Source organism: Schistocerca americana, chromosome 9 (assembly GCF_021461395.2).
Source record: "Schistocerca americana isolate TAMUIC-IGC-003095 chromosome 9, iqSchAmer2.1, whole genome shotgun sequence".
NCBI lineage: Eukaryota > Metazoa > Arthropoda > Insecta > Orthoptera > Acrididae > Schistocerca > Schistocerca americana.
This window is the reverse complement of record NC_060127.1, coordinates 237280821-237297816: the sequence shown is the minus strand read 5'-3', so window position 1 is coordinate 237297816 and position 16996 is coordinate 237280821.

Below are 16996 nucleotides of genomic sequence, written 5' to 3'. Positions count from 1 at the left end.
ACTGCAGCCTTCATCCCGAATTCTTATCAAATGACTTACGTGGCTACATTCACCAAATGGCACCTCTCCTGGGAGGCCAGTAGCTCTTTTCCGATGCACCACTGCCCGTTTACTGTAAAACCTCACACCATCACATTGACAATGCGACACCGAATTTCTGTCTCGATTGAAAACTACAGGCACCATGGAACCTCTCCTGGGGTGGCAGTTGCTTGTTTCTGTCCTGCCACTCCCGATTACTGTATCCTTCACACCCTCACATTGACGGACGGCACAGAAATTGTATCGATTTTTAAAAACTGCAGCCTTCTTCCCGAATTCTTATCAAATGACTTACGTGGCTACATTCACCAAATGGCACCTCTCCTGCGAGGCCAGTAGCTTGTTTCCGATGCACCACTGCCCATTTACTGTAAAACCTCTCACCATCACTTTGACAATGCGACACCGAATTTCTGTCTCGATTGAAAACTACAGGCACCATGCCGACTTCTCACCGAGCGACTAACGCCTCTATAATCACTCCATGGAACCTCTCCTGGGGTGGCAGTTGCTTGTTTCTGTCTTGCCACTCCTGTTTACTGTATCCTTCACACCCTCACATTGACGGACGACACAGAAATTGTATCGATTTTCAAAACTGCAGCCTTCATCCCGAATTCTTATCAAATGACTTACGTGGCTACATTCACCAAATGGCACCTCTCCTGGGAGCCCAGTAGCTTGTTTCCCATGCACCACTGCCCATTTACTGTAAAACCTCCCACCATCACATTGACAATGCGACACTGAATTTCTGTCTCGATTGAAAACTACAGGCACCATGCCGACTTCTCTCCGAGCGACTAACGCTTCTATAATCACTGCATGGAACCTCTCCTGGGGTGACATTTGCTTGTTTCTGTCTTGCCACTCCCGTTTACTGTATCCTTCACACCCTCACATTGACGGACGACACAGAAATTGTATCGATTTTCAAAACTGCAGGCTTCATCCCGAATTCTTATCAAATGACTTACGTGGCTACATTCACCAAATGGCACCTCTCCTGGGAGGCCAGTAGCTTGTTTCCGATGCACCACTGCCCATTTACTGTAAAACCTCTCACCATCACATTGACAATGCGACACCGAATTTCTGTCTCGATTGAAAACTACAGGCACCATGCCGACTTCTCTCCGAGCGATTAACGCTTCTATATTCACTGCATGGAACCTCTCCTGAGGTGCCAGTTGCTTGTTTCTGTCTTGCTACTCCCGTTTACTGTATCCTTCACACCCTCACATTGACGGGCGACACAGAAATAGTATCGATTTTCAAAACTGCAGGCTTCATCCCGAATTCTTATCAAATGACTTACGTGGCTACATTCACCAAATGGCATCTCTCCTGGGAGGCCAGTAGCTTGTTTCCGATGCACCACTGCCCATTTACTGTATATCCTCTCACCATCACATTGACAATGCGACACCGAATTTCTGTCTCGATTGAAAACTACAGGCACCATGCCGACTTCACTCCGAGCGACTAACGCTTCTATAATCACTGCATGGAACCTCTCCTGGGGTGGCAGTTGCTTGTTTCTGTCTTGCCACTCCCGTTTACTGTATCCTTCACACCGTCACATTGACGGACGACACAGAAATTGTATCGATTTTCAAAACTGCAGCCTTCATCCCGAATTCTTATCAAATGACTTACGTGGCTACATTCACCAAATGGCACCTCTCCTGGGAGGCCAGTAGCTTGTTTCCGATGCACCACTGCCCATTTACTGTAAAACCTCTCACCATCACATTGACAATGCGACACCGAATTTCTGTCTCGATTGAAAACTACAGGCACCATGCCGACTTCTCTCCGAGCGACTAACGGTTCTACAATCACTGCATGGAACCTCTCCTGGGGTGGCAGTTGCTTGTTTCTGTCTTGCCACTCCCGTTTACTGTATCCTTCACACCCTCACATTGACGGACGACACAGAAATTGTACCGATATTCGAAACTGCAGCCTTCATCCCGAATTCTTATCAAATGACTTACGTGGCTACATTCACCAAATGGCACCTCTCCTGGGAGGCCAGTAGCTCTTTTCCGATGCACCACTGCCCATTTACTGTAAAACCTCTCACCATCACATTGACAATGCGACACCGGATTTCTGTCTCGATTGAAAACTACAGGCACCATGCCGACTTCTCTACGAGCGACTAACGCTTCTATAATCACTGCATGGAACCTCTCCTGGGGTGACATTTGCTTGTTTCTGTCTTGCCACTCCCGTTTACTGTATCCTTCACACCCTCACATTGACGGACGACACAGAAATTGTATCGATTTTCAAAACTGCAGGCTTCATCCCGAATTCTTATCAAATGACTTACGTGGCTACATTCACCAAATGGCACCTCTCCTGGGAGGCCAGTAGCTTGTTTCCGATGCACCACTGCCCATTTACTGTAAAACCTCTCACCATCACATTGACAATGCGACACCGAATTTCTGTCTCGATTGAAAACTACAGGCACCATGCCGACTTCTCTCCGAGCGATTAACGCTTCTATATTCACTGCATGGAACCTCTCCTGAGGTGCCAGTTGCTTGTTTCTGTCTTGCCACTCCCGTTTACTGTATCCTTCACACCCTCACATTGACGGGCGACACAGAAATAGTATCGATTTTCAAAACTGCAGGCTTCATCCCGAATTCTTATCAAATGACTTACGTGGCTACATTCACCAAATGGCATCTCTCCTGGGAGGCCAGTAGCTTGTTTCCGATGCACCACTGCCCATTTACTGTATATCCTCTCACCATCACATTGACAATGCGTCACCGAATTTCTGTCTCGATTGAAAACTACAGGCACCATGCCGACTTCACTCCGAGCGACTAACGCTTCTATAATCACTGCATGGAACCTCTCCTGGGGTGGCAGTTGCTTGTTTCTGTCTTGCCACTCCCGTTTACTGTATCCTTCACACCGTCACATTGACGGACGACACAGAAATTGTATCGATTTTCAAAACTGCAGCCTTCATCCCGAATTCTTATCAAATGACTTACGTGGCTACATTCACCAAATGGCACCTCTCCTGGGAGGCCAGTAGCTCTTTTCCGATGCACCACTGCCCGTTTACTGTAAAGCCTCACACCATCACATTGACAATGCGACACCGAATTTCTGTCTCGATTGAAAACTACAGGCACCATGCCGACTTCTCTCCGAGCGACTAACGCTTCTATAACCACTGCATGGAACCTCTCCTGGGGTGGCAGTTGCTTGTTTCTGTCTTGCCACTCCCGTTTACTGTATCCTTCACACCGTCACATTGACGGACGACACAGAAATTGTACCGATTTTCAAAACTGCAGCCTTCATCCCGAATTCTTATCAAATGACTTACGTGGCTACATTCACCAAATGGCACCTCTCCTGGGAGGCCAGTAGCTCTTTTCCGATGCACCACTGCCCGTTTACTGTAAAACCTCACACCATCACATTGACAATGCGACACCGAATTTCTGTCTCGATTGAAAACTACAGGCACCATGGAACCTCTCCTGGGGTGGCAGTTGCTTGTTTCTGTCCTGCCACTCCCGATTACTGTATCCTTCACACCCTCACATTGACGGACGGCACAGAAATTGTATCGATTTTTAAAAACTGCAGCCTTCTTCCCGAATTCTTATCAAATGACTTACGTGGCTACATTCACCAAATGGCACCTCTCCTGCGAGGCCAGTAGCTTGTTTCCGATGCACCACTGCCCATTTACTGTAAAACCTCTCACCATCACTTTGACAATGCGACACCGAATTTCTGTCTCGATTGAAAACTACAGGCACCATGCCGACTTCTCACCGAGCGACTAACGCCTCTATAATCACTCCATGGAACCTCTCCTGGGGTGGCAGTTGCTTGTTTCTGTCTTGCCACTCCTGTTTACTGTATCCTTCACACCCTCACATTGACGGACGACACAGAAATTGTATCGATTTTCAAAACTGCAGCCTTCATCCCGAATTCTTATCAAATGACTTACGTGGCTACATTCACCAAATGGCACCTCTCCTGGGAGCCCAGTAGCTTGTTTCCCATGCACCACTGCCCATTTACTGTAAAACCTCCCACCATCACATTGACAATGCGACACTGAATTTCTGTCTCGATTGAAAACTACAGGCACCATGCCGACTTCTCTCCGAGCGACTAACGCTTCTATAATCACTGCATGGAACCTCTCCTGGGGTGACATTTGCTTGTTTCTGTCTTGCCACTCCCGTTTACTGTATCCTTCACACCCTCACATTGACGGACGACACAGAAATTGTATCGATTTTCAAAACTGCAGGCTTCATCCCGAATTCTTATCAAATGACTTACGTGGCTACATTCACCAAATGGCACCTCTCCTGGGAGGCCAGTAGCTTGTTTCCGATGCACCACTGCCCATTTACTGTAAAACCTCTCACCATCACATTGACAATGCGTCACCGAATTTCTGTCTCGATTGAAAACTACAGGCACCATGCCGACTTCACTCCGAGCGACTAACGCTTCTATAATCACTGCATGGAACCTCTCCTGGGGTGGCAGTTGCTTGTTTCTGTCTTGCCACTCCCGTTTACTGTATCCTTCACACCGTCACATTGACGGACGACACAGAAATTGTATCGATTTTCAAAACTGCAGCCTTCATCCCGAATTCTTATCAAATGACTTACGTGGCTACATTCACCAAATGGCACCTCTCCTGGGAGGCCAGTAGCTTGTTTCCGATGCACCACTGCCCATTTACTGTAAAACCTCTCACCATCACATTGACAATGCGACACCGAATTTCTGTCTCGATTGAAAACTACAGGCACCATGCCGACTTCTCTCCGAGCGACTAACGGTTCTACAATCACTGCATGGAACCTCTCCTGGGGTGGCAGTTGCTTGTTTCTGTCTTGCCACTCCCGTTTACTGTATCCTTCACACCCTCACATTGACGGACGACACAGAAATTGTACCGATATTCGAAACTGCAGCCTTCATCCCGAATTCTTATCAAATGACTTACGTGGCTACATTCACCAAATGGCACCTCTCCTGGGAGGCCAGTAGCTCTTTTCCGATGCACCACTGCCCATTTACTGTATATCCTCTCACCATCACATTGACAATGCGTCACCGAATTTCTGTCTCGATTGAAAACTACAGGCACCATGCCGACTTCACTCCGAGCGACTAACGCTTCTATAATCACTGCATGGAACCTCTCCTGGGGTGGCAGTTGCTTGTTTCTGTCTTGCCACTCCCGTTTACTGTATCCTTCACACCGTCACATTGACGGACGACACAGAAATTGTATCGATTTTCAAAACTGCAGCCTTCATCCCGAATTCTTATCAAATGACTTACGTGGCTACATTCACCAAATGGCACCTCTCCTGGGAGGCCAGTAGCTCTTTTCCGATGCACCACTGCCCGTTTACTGTAAAGCCTCACACCATCACATTGACAATGCGACACCGAATTTCTGTCTCGATTGAAAACTACAGGCACCATGCCGACTTCTCTCCGAGCGACTAACGCTTCTATAACCACTGCATGGAACCTCTCCTGGGGTGGCAGTTGCTTGTTTCTGTCTTGCCACTCCCGTTTACTGTATCCTTCACACCGTCACATTGACGGACGACACAGAAATTGTACCGATTTTCAAAACTGCAGCCTTCATCCCGAATTCTTATCAAATGACTTACGTGGCTACATTCACCAAATGGCACCTCTCCTGGGAGGCCAGTAGCTCTTTTCCGATGCACCACTGCCCGTTTACTGTAAAACCTCACACCATCACATTGACAATGCGACACCGAATTTCTGTCTCGATTGAAAACTACAGGCACCATGGAACCTCTCCTGGGGTGGCAGTTGCTTGTTTCTGTCCTGCCACTCCCGATTACTGTATCCTTCACACCCTCACATTGACGGACGGCACAGAAATTGTATCGATTTTTAAAAACTGCAGCCTTCTTCCCGAATTCTTATCAAATGACTTACGTGGCTACATTCACCAAATGGCACCTCTCCTGCGAGGCCAGTAGCTTGTTTCCGATGCACCACTGCCCATTTACTGTAAAACCTCTCACCATCACTTTGACAATGCGACACCGAATTTCTGTCTCGATTGAAAACTACAGGCACCATGCCGACTTCTCACCGAGCGACTAACGCCTCTATAATCACTCCATGGAACCTCTCCTGGGGTGGCAGTTGCTTGTTTCTGTCTTGCCACTCCTGTTTACTGTATCCTTCACACCCTCACATTGACGGACGACACAGAAATTGTATCGATTTTCAAAACTGCAGCCTTCATCCCGAATTCTTATCAAATGACTTACGTGGCTACATTCACCAAATGGCACCTCTCCTGGGAGCCCAGTAGCTTGTTTCCCATGCACCACTGCCCATTTACTGTAAAACCTCCCACCATCACATTGACAATGCGACACTGAATTTCTGTCTCGATTGAAAACTACAGGCACCATGCCGACTTCTCTCCGAGCGACTAACGCTTCTATAATCACTGCATGGAACCTCTCCTGGGGTGACATTTGCTTGTTTCTGTCTTGCCACTCCCGTTTACTGTATCCTTCACACCCTCACATTGACGGACGACACAGAAATTGTATCGATTTTCAAAACTGCAGGCTTCATCCCGAATTCTTATCAAATGACTTACGTGGCTACATTCACCAAATGGCACCTCTCCTGGGAGGCCAGTAGCTTGTTTCCGATGCACCACTGCCCATTTACTGTAAAACCTCTCACCATCACATTGACAATGCGACACCGAATTTCTGTCTCGATTGAAAACTACAGGCACCATGCCGACTTCTCTCCGAGCGATTAACGCTTCTATATTCACTGCATGGAACCTCTCCTGAGGTGCCAGTTGCTTGTTTCTGTCTTGCCACTCCCGTTTACTGTATCCTTCACACCCTCACATTGACGGGCGACACAGAAATAGTATCGATTTTCAAAACTGCAGGCTTCATCCCGAATTCTTATCAAATGACTTACGTGGCTACATTCACCAAATGGCATCTCTCCTGGGAGGCCAGTAGCTTGTTTCCGATGCACCACTGCCCATTTACTGTATATCCTCTCACCATCACATTGACAATGCGTCACCGAATTTCTGTCTCGATTGAAAACTACAGGCACCATGCCGACTTCACTCCGAGCGACTAACGCTTCTATAATCACTGCATGGAACCTCTCCTGGGGTGGCAGTTGCTTGTTTCTGTCTTGCCACTCCCGTTTACTGTATCCTTCACACCGTCACATTGACGGACGACACAGAAATTGTATCGATTTTCAAAACTGCAGCCTTCATCCCGAATTCTTATCAAATGACTTACGTGGCTACATTCACCAAATGGCACCTCTCCTGGGAGGCCAGTAGCTTGTTTCCGATGCACCACTGCCCATTTACTGTAAAACCTCTCACCATCACATTGACAATGCGACACCGAATTTCTGTCTCGATTGAAAACTACAGGCACCATGCCGACTTCTCTCCGAGCGACTAACGGTTCTACAATCACTGCATGGAACCTCTCCTGGGGTGGCAGTTGCTTGTTTCTGTCTTGCCACTCCCGTTTACTGTATCCTTCACACCCTCACATTGATGGACGACACAGAAATTGTACCGATATTCGAAACTGCAGCCTTCATCCCGAATTCTTATCAAATGACTTACGTGGCTACATTCACCAAATGGCACCTCTCCTGGGAGGCCAGTAGCTCTTTTCCGATGCACCACTGCCCATTTACTGTAAAACCTCTCACCATCACATTGACAATGCGACACCGGATTTCTGTCTCGATTGAAAACTACAGGCACCATGCCGACTTCTCTCCGAGCGACTAACGCTTCTATAACCACTGCATGGAACCTCTCCTGGGGTGGCAGTTGCTTGTTTCTGTCCTGCCACTCCCGTTTACTGTATCCTTCACACCCTCACATTGGCGGACGACACAGAAATTGTATCGCTTTTCAAAACTGCAGCCTTCATCCCGAATTCTTATCAAATGACTTACGTGGCTACATTCACCAAATGGCACCTCTCCTGGGAGGCCAGTAGCTTGTTTCCGATGCACCACTGCCCATTTACTGTTGGTTGGTTGGTTGGTTTGGGGGATTAAAGGGACCAGACTGCCATGGTCATCGGTCCCTTTTTCCAAAGACAAAGAACACCCACAGAGAATAAAAACAAGGAACAGATGAGATCACAGACGATACAGAACAAGAGATACTGAGACAAAGACAAGACAAAACAAACTAAAACCACACAGAGTTGGACGGTGGTTGGCCGACCATAGACATAAAAAAGGAAAGGCCAACCACTTATAGACACATTAAAAAATCAGTTTAAAACCATAGGCCAAAGGCCAGAAGCAACACAAAACAATAAAATAAAACAAACACTCACAGTAAATGATAAAATCCCCCTGCCCGAATAAAACGTAAAACTAAGTCAGCCATAGTGGAGTTGTCTGTTAAAAGGGCAGGGAGCGTAGCAGGCAGCGCAAATGTCTGCCTGACCACAGCTAAAAGGGGGCAGGCCAGCAAAATGTGGGCCACTGTCAAAGCTGCCCCACAGCGACATAGAGGAGGGTCCTCCCGGCGCAGTAAATAACTGTGTGTCAGCCGGGAGTGACCAATGCGGAGCCGGCAAAGAACTACTGAGTCCCTGCGAGTGGCTCGCAGGGATGACCGCCACACAGCCGTCGTCTCCTTGACAGCACGGAGTTTATTGCGCATTGTCAGTTCGCGCCATTCATCGTCCCATAGCGCCAAGATTTTGCGGCGGAAGACTGCCCGCAAATCAGTCTCTGGGAGGCCAACGTCCAGAGATGGCTTACTGGTGGCCTCTTTCGCCAGGCGGTCAACATGTTCGTTACCCGGGATACCGACATGACCGGGGGTCCACACAAAGACCACAGGGCGGCCGCAACAGGCGAGAGTATGCAGAGACTCGTGGATAGCCATCACCAAACGAGAACGAGGGAAACACTGGTCGAGAGCTCGTAAACCGCTCAGGGAATCGCTACAGATAACGAAGGACTCACCTGAGCAGGAGCGGATATACTCTAGGGCACGAAAGATGGCGACCAGTTCAGCAGTGTAAACGCTGCAGCCATCCGGCAAGGAACGTTGTTCGGAAAGGTCCCCTAGAGTGAGCGCATATCCGACACGACCAGCAACCATCGAACCGTCAGTGTCAACAACACCAGAGCCCTGATACGTGCCAGGATAGAATAAAAGCGGCGGCGGAAGGCCCCTGGAGGGACTGAGTCCGTAGGGCCCTGTGCCAAGTCGAGCCGAAGGCTAGGGCGACGAACACACCATGGGGGTGTATGCAAAGTAGCCTGGAAAGGAGGTGGAACAGTGAAACCCTGGAGCCCAGAGAGAAGCTCTTTGATGCGGACCACTATTGTACAACCAGACCGGGGCCGACGTTCTGGCATACGGACGACCGACCGCGGGAACAGAAGGCGATAGTTTGGATGCCCGGGCGAGCTTAGAACATGGGCAGCATAAGCGGCCAGCAAACGTTGGCGTCGGAACCGCAGTGGAGGTACACCTGCCTCCACTAGTACGCTGTCCACAGGGCTGGTGCGGAAAGCACCAGTGGCAAGGCGTATCCCGCTGTGGAGAATCGGGTCCAGCATCCGTAACGCAGATGGGGATGCTGAGCCATAAGCCAGGCTCCCATAATCCAGACGGGACTGGATTAACGCCTGGTAGAGCCGCAACAGTGTAGAGCGGTCGGCGCCCCAGCGGGTGTTGCTCAAGCATCTCAGAGCGTTTAGATGCCGCCAACACGTCTGTTTCAGCTGCCGGATATGAGGCAGCCAAGTCAACCGGGCATCGAAAAGCACCCCCAAAAACCTGTGGGTCTCCACCACAGCAAGGAGTTCGTCGGCAAGATAAAGCCGCGGCTCAGGATGGACTGTTCGGCGCCGGCAGAAATGCATAACGCATGTCTTGGCTGCCGAAAACTGAAACCCATGCGCTACAGCCCAAGACTGCGCCTTACGGATAGCGCCCTGTAGCTGACGTTCAACTGCTGCAATGCCAGTAGAGCTGTAATAAAGGCAGAAGTCGTCAGCATACAGGGAAGCGGAGACAGAATTTCCCACGGCCGCAGCAAGCCCGTTAATGGCTATTAAAAACAGACAGACACTTAAAACAGAGCCCTGTGGCACACCGTTCTCCTGGACGTGGGAGGAACTATACGAGGCCGCGACTTGCACGCGGAAGGTACGACACGACAGAAAATTGCGGATAAAAATCGGCAGAGGACCCCGAAGACCCCATCCATGAAGCGTAGAAAGAATGTGATGACGCCATGTCGTATCGTACGCCTTCCGCATGTCGAAAAAGACAGCGACCAGGTGCTGACGGCGGGCAAAAGCAGTACGGATGGCCGACTCCAGACTCACCAGATTGTCGGTGGCGGAGCGGCCTTTACGGAACCCACCTTGAGACGGAGCCAGAAGGCCCCGAGACTCCAGTACCCAATGCAAGCGCCGGCTCACCATCCGTTCAAGCAACTTACAAAGAACGTTGGTGAGGCTAATGGGACTGTAGCTGTCCACCTCCAGAGGGGTCTTCCCAGATTTCAAAACGGGGATGACAATGCCTTCCCGCCATTGCGATGGAAACACCCCCTCGACCCAAAGACGGTTGTAAAGATCGAGAAGGCGCCGCTGGCAGTCCACTGAAAGGTGTTTCAGCATCTGACAGTGGATGCCATCTGGCCCAGGAGCGGTATCGGGGCAAGCAGCTAGGGCACTGCGAAATTCCCACTCACTGAATGGAGCATTGTAAGATTCCGGGTGGGTGCTGCGAAACGAAAGGCTCCGACGTTCCAGCCTCTCTTTAATGAAGCGGAAGGCCTGGGGGTAATTCGAAGAAGCGGAACTCATAGCAAAATGCTCTGCTAAGCGATTTGCAATGACGTCGGAGTCGGTACAAACGGCTCCATTCAGGGAGAGCGCAGGGACGCTGGCAGGGGTCCGATAGCCGTAGACGCGTCGAATCTTGGCCCAGACCTGCGAGGGAGTGACATGGAGGCCAATGGTGGACACATACCGCTCCCAGCACTCCTTCTTGCCTTGGCGGATAAGGAGGCGGGCCCGCGCACGCAGCCGTTTGAAGGCGATAAGGTGGGCTAAGGAGGGATGTCGCTTGTGACGCTGGAGCGCCCGCCGGCGATCTTTAATCGCTTCAGCGATCTCAGGCGACCACCAAGGCACAGCCTTCCGCCGAGCGGACCCAGAAGAACGGGGAATGGCAGATTCGGCGGCAGTAACGATGCCGGTGGTGACAGATTGAACCACCGCATCAATGTCATCAGTAGAGAGAGGCTCAAAAGCGGCAGTGGAGGAGAACAAATCCCAGTCAGCCTTATTCATAGCCCATCTGCTAGGGCGCCCAGAAGAGTGACGCTGTGGTAGTGACAAAAAGAGCGGAAAGTGGTCACTACCACACAGGTCGTCATGCACACTCCATTGGACAGACGGTAAGAGGCTATGGCTACAGATGGAAAGGTCAATGGCGGAGTAGGTGCCATGCGCCACACTGAAGTGTGTGAAGGCGCCATCATTTAACAGCGAGAGATCGAGCTGCGACAACAAATGTTCAACGATGGCGCCTCGACCTGTGGCCACTGACCCACCCCACAGAGGGTTATGGGCGTTGAAGTCGCCCAATAGCAAGAAAGGTGGCGGCAATTGGGCGACCAGTGCAGCCAGGACATGCTGCGAGACATCACCATCCGGTGGAATGTAAAGACTGCAGACGGTAACAGCCTGTGGCGTCCATACGCGTACAGCGACAGCCTCTAAAGGCGTCTGGAGAGGGACAGACTCGCTGTGCAGAGTGTGAAGGACATATATGCAGACGCCACCAGACACCCTTTCATAAGCTGCTCGGTTCTTGTAATAACCCCGATAGCCACGGAGGGCGGGGGTTCGCATCGCTGGAAAACAAGTTTCCTGGAGAGCAATGCAGAAGAAAGGGCGAAGGCTGAGAAGTTGGCGGAGCTCAGCTAAATGGTGGAAAAAACCGCCGCAGTTCCACTGGAGGATGGTATTGTCCATGGCTGAGAAAGGCGTGAAAGGACTGGGAAGGCAATTTACGCCGCTTGTTGACTCACTGCCACCGATTCAGTACCCGTACGAGAGGCAGCCATGGCGTCTGAGGGACCAGCGAGATCAAGGTCCTCAGCGGACACTAGAATCTCGACTTCATCCTCAGACGCAGAGCGCGAAAGGTGCGGTGGGGCTGGTGCCACCGCAAGTTCTTTGGCCTTAGAGGTCTTTCTCTTGGACTTCTCTCGCTGAACCTTGGGTTTCACCGGCTGGGAAGGCTTCACCGATTCAGTCTCCGGGACAGAGGAGGATCGTGAAGCCCTACGCCCGGCCGCTGGTGAGGACTTATGCCACTGGTGGCCGTCATCCTTCCCGCTGGTGGAACCCTGGGAAGGGAGGGTCCCAAGGGAACTCTTACGGGCGAGAGGAGCCGAAGAAGTTAGACGCTTCTCCGGCTGAGAAGCGGGGACGGACGTCCCCGACGGGTGGGAGGAGGTTGCTCCTGAGGTAGGTGGTGCAGGAGCAACCTGTTGGGTAGAGCCCCCCACGGGCAAGGGGGCAGGAGGAGTCGTACTGCTTATCGAGCTGGCTGGAAGTCTCGAAACTGATGGAGCTAGCACAGTTGTTGCAGCAGCTGCATAAGAAGATGTCATTCTCACAGGATGGAGTCTGTCATATTTCCGTTTGGCCTCAGTATAGGTCAGCCGGTCCAGGGTCTTATATTCCATGATTTTGCGCTCTTTCTGAAAGACTTTGCAGTCAGGCCAGCAAGGTGAATGGTGCTCCCCGCAGTTGACGCAGATGGGAGGCGGGGCACATGGAGTATCGGGATGAGATGGGCGTCCGCAATCGCGACATGTGAGGCTGGAAGTGCAGCGGGAAGACATATGGCCAAACTTCCAGCACTTGAAGCACCGCATCGGGGGAGGGATATAGGGCTTGACGTCACATCGGTAGACCATCACCTTGACCTTTTCCGGTAACGTATCACCCTCGAAGGCCAAGATGAAGGCACCGGTAGCAATCTGATTGTCCCTCGGACCCCGATGAACGCGCCGGACGAAATGAACACCTCTACGTTCTAAGTTGGCGTGCAGCTCGTCATCAGACTGCAAAAGGAGATCCCTATGGAAAATAACACCCTGGACCATAGTTAAACTCTTATGTGGTGTAATAGAAACGTTAACATCCCCCAACTTGTCACAAGCAAGTAACCTGCGGGACTGGGCGGAGGATGCCGTTTGTATCAGTACTGACCCAGAGCGCATTTTAGACAAGCCCTCCACCTCCCCAAACTTGTCCTCTAAATGCTCGACGAAGAACTGAGGCTTTGTGGAGAGAAAAGACTCCCCATCAGCTCTCGTGCAAACTAAGAATCGGGGCGAATAACTGTTACCTCCATCCTGAGACTTACGCTCTTCCCACGGCGTGGCCAGGGAGGGGAACGTTTTCGGATCGTACTTCTGAGCATTAAATTGAGCCCGAGAACGCTTAGAGACTGCTGGCGGCTGGCCGCCAGCGAGAGATGATGTGCCACGCTTCATTGCGGGTCATCCGCCCTGATGCCACCTACTCCGACCAAGGGCCCTCCCCACGGGCGCCACCCAGCCACAGCAATGGCCACCTGGCAGGATGGCCATTGCCGGGAGTCCTGATGCCCCAGGGAGATGGGCATCTACTCCTTGGCATACGTGGGGAGTGAACGGCGCAGGCATCAGTAGAGCGATCCCTGTGTTGTCAGGGGGCTACAACCAAGAGGGTACATGGCGGCCCCACCACAACGGACTGGCTACTGTGCTGGATGTTAGGTGACATGTGGTCCATGGGCGTCGTCAGTGCAGAAAACGGCCCTGCACAGTGCTTGGCAGGAAGTGCACGCAGGGGCGCATCGATGCCCAAGAGATGGAGAGCGGGCAAGACTGCAATGCAACGACGAATAAGATGGCGAAAGTTCTCAACACAACACGGACACAATGCAACAAGTAAGGCGCCCTTCCCCAATCGGCTCGCTCTTCGGAAAAATTTTGAGATATGGAGGTCAAACCCGACAGGGGACCATCACATAAGGCCGAAACGTTTGAGACTCCTTTTAGTCGCCTCTTACGACAGGCAGGAATACCGCGGGCCTATTCTTACCCCCGAACCTGCAGGGGGGCCCATTTACTGTAAAACCTCTCACCATCACATTGAGAATGCGACACCGAATTTCTGTCTCGATTGAAAACTACAGGCACCATGCCGACTTCTCTCCGAGCGACTAACGCTTCTATAATCACTGCATGGAACCTCTCCTGGGGTGGCAGTTGCTTGTTTCTGTCTTGCCACTCCCGTTTGCTGTATCCTTCACACCCTCACATTGACGGACGACACAGAAATTGTATCGATTTTCAAAACTGCAGCCTTCATCCCGAATTCTTATCAAATGACTTACGTGGCTACGTTCACCAAATGGCACCTCTCCTGGGAGGCCAGTAGCTTGTTTCCGATGCACCACAGCCCATTTACTGTAAAACCTCTCACCATCACATTGACAATGCGACACCGAATTTCTGTCTCGATTGAAAACTACAGGCACCATGCCGACTTCTCTCCGAGCGACTAACGCTTCTATAATCACTGCATGGAACCTCTCCTGGGGTGCCAGTTGCTTGTTTCTGTCTTGCCACTCCCGTTTACTGTATCCTTCACACCCTCACATTGACGGACGACACAGAAATTGTATCGATTTTCAAAACTGCAGCCTTCATCCCGAATTCTTATCAAATGACTTACGTGGCTACATTCACCAAATGGCACCTCTCCTGGGAGGCCAGTAGCTTGTTTCCGATGCACCACTGCCCATTTACTGTAACCCTCACACCATCACATTGACAATGCGACACAGAATTTCTGTCGTGATTGCATACTACAGGCTCCATGCTGATTTCACTCCAAGCGACTAACGCGGCTACAGTCATTACATGGAACTTCTACTGGGAGTCCAGTTTCTTGTTTCCGATGAGCCACTGCCCATTTTCTGTAACCTTCGCACACGTACGTTAATGATACTACACAGAAATTACGTCGAGCTTGAATGCTACAGTTTCTATGGTGATTTCTCTCCAAGCGAGTGACGGTGCTACGGTGACCACACGAATGCTCTCCTGGGAAAGCGGTAGGTTGTTTCTAATGAACCACTGCCCGCTTACTGTAACCCTCGCTCCACCACAGTGACAATGTAACACAGAGATTCCGTCGCAATTGACTACTACATGCTCCATGCCGACTTCTATACGGATTAGCCGCGACAGCAGCTAAAACACCTACTCGGGCATCATTATTTGTTGCAGGTCGTGGTTGACGTTTCACATGTGGCTGAACACTTCCTGTTTCCTTAAATAACGCAACTATCCGGCGAACGGTCCGAACACTTGGTTGATGTCGTCCAGGATACCGAGAAGCATACGTAGCAGACGTACGTTGGGCATTTTGATCACAATAGCCATACATCAACACGATATCGACCTTTTACGCAATTGGTAAACAGTCCATTTTAACAAGGGTAATGTATCACGAAGCAAATACCGTACGCACTGGCGGAATGTTATGTGATACCACGTACATATACGTTTGTGACTATTACAGCGCCATCTATCACAAAGCGAAAAAAAGTGGTCTAACTACAACATTCACATTTCTTTACGTACTACACGAATATGTAATAAAAAATGAGGGTTCCTATTTTTAAAAAAAACGCAGTTGATAACCATTTGACCTATCTAGCGGGCCAACCATAGCGCCATCTGGTTTCCCCCTTCAAGCTAGACGAGTTTCGTTCTTTAGTTTTTTCGTTTGATGCTTATTTCGTGAGATATTTGGCCTGGTCACTGTCAGTGGACCACCCTGTATCCTAAGTGCTATTCGGAAAGTATGTGGCAACTCAGTGACGGACTGGAGCTGCATTAACCTACTCTTTTCACTGGATATAGTTGTAATTTTCTGAACAATTCATGTTTAATAAGTGACAGCGGTTTTGGAAAACTTTCGTTTGCGGGTCGTTTACTTGATGCGATAATTAGGGTGTCTCTCATCGTTTACTTTGTGGAAAATCTGCTTCTTTCCGCCTCGGCCTATACTACAGCAATGAGTGAATGCTCACATTCATGATACCTCACTGGATGTACTACTGCAACTGCAGCTAAAGATTCAAATCCCGCTAGAAAAGTATATTTCAAGTCAGATGGTTTTGTTCCTCCTCTACTGTCATTGAAAACGATCACAACGAAATAAAGTGTAGTAATCCTACGAAACTCTTAAGTTCATACTGCGGTGCTGAGCAGATGAAAAAAGTAGTTTTTCACAGTTACCAGTTCGCCACATTCCACTAATTATGACTGCTTTATTAATTGTTGGTTCACAGGCGCTTTTCTGCCGCTTATTGTAACTGTCTTTTGAAAGTTAGAAGAATAGAAACATCAGATTTTCGCCGTATGGGATGTTCGAATTCAACTTAAAGTCTTCACGTTTCGAGCAACGGCAGAATATCCGTCAGAAAAGCTAACAACAAGAAGCTAGGTCATGTCTGTGTTCTGGAGGGTGTGCCAATGTCAGGTATCTCAATAACAATAATGTATAGCAAAGATACGTTGTCAAGTCAACCACTGGAGAAGATCCAAAATTGTGAATCGCTTCTGGTGAATACGCTTCCAAGGTTTTGTTCCGATTAAGACAGTAAAACATAAATAATTTCGGAGCTATTAATTTATGACGTATCGTTTGCACTTAGTGCATCGTTGTGTTACAAGTAATTACACTCTAGCCCCTAAACCTAGACAGAGAAGTGCGAATAAGACTCACTGAC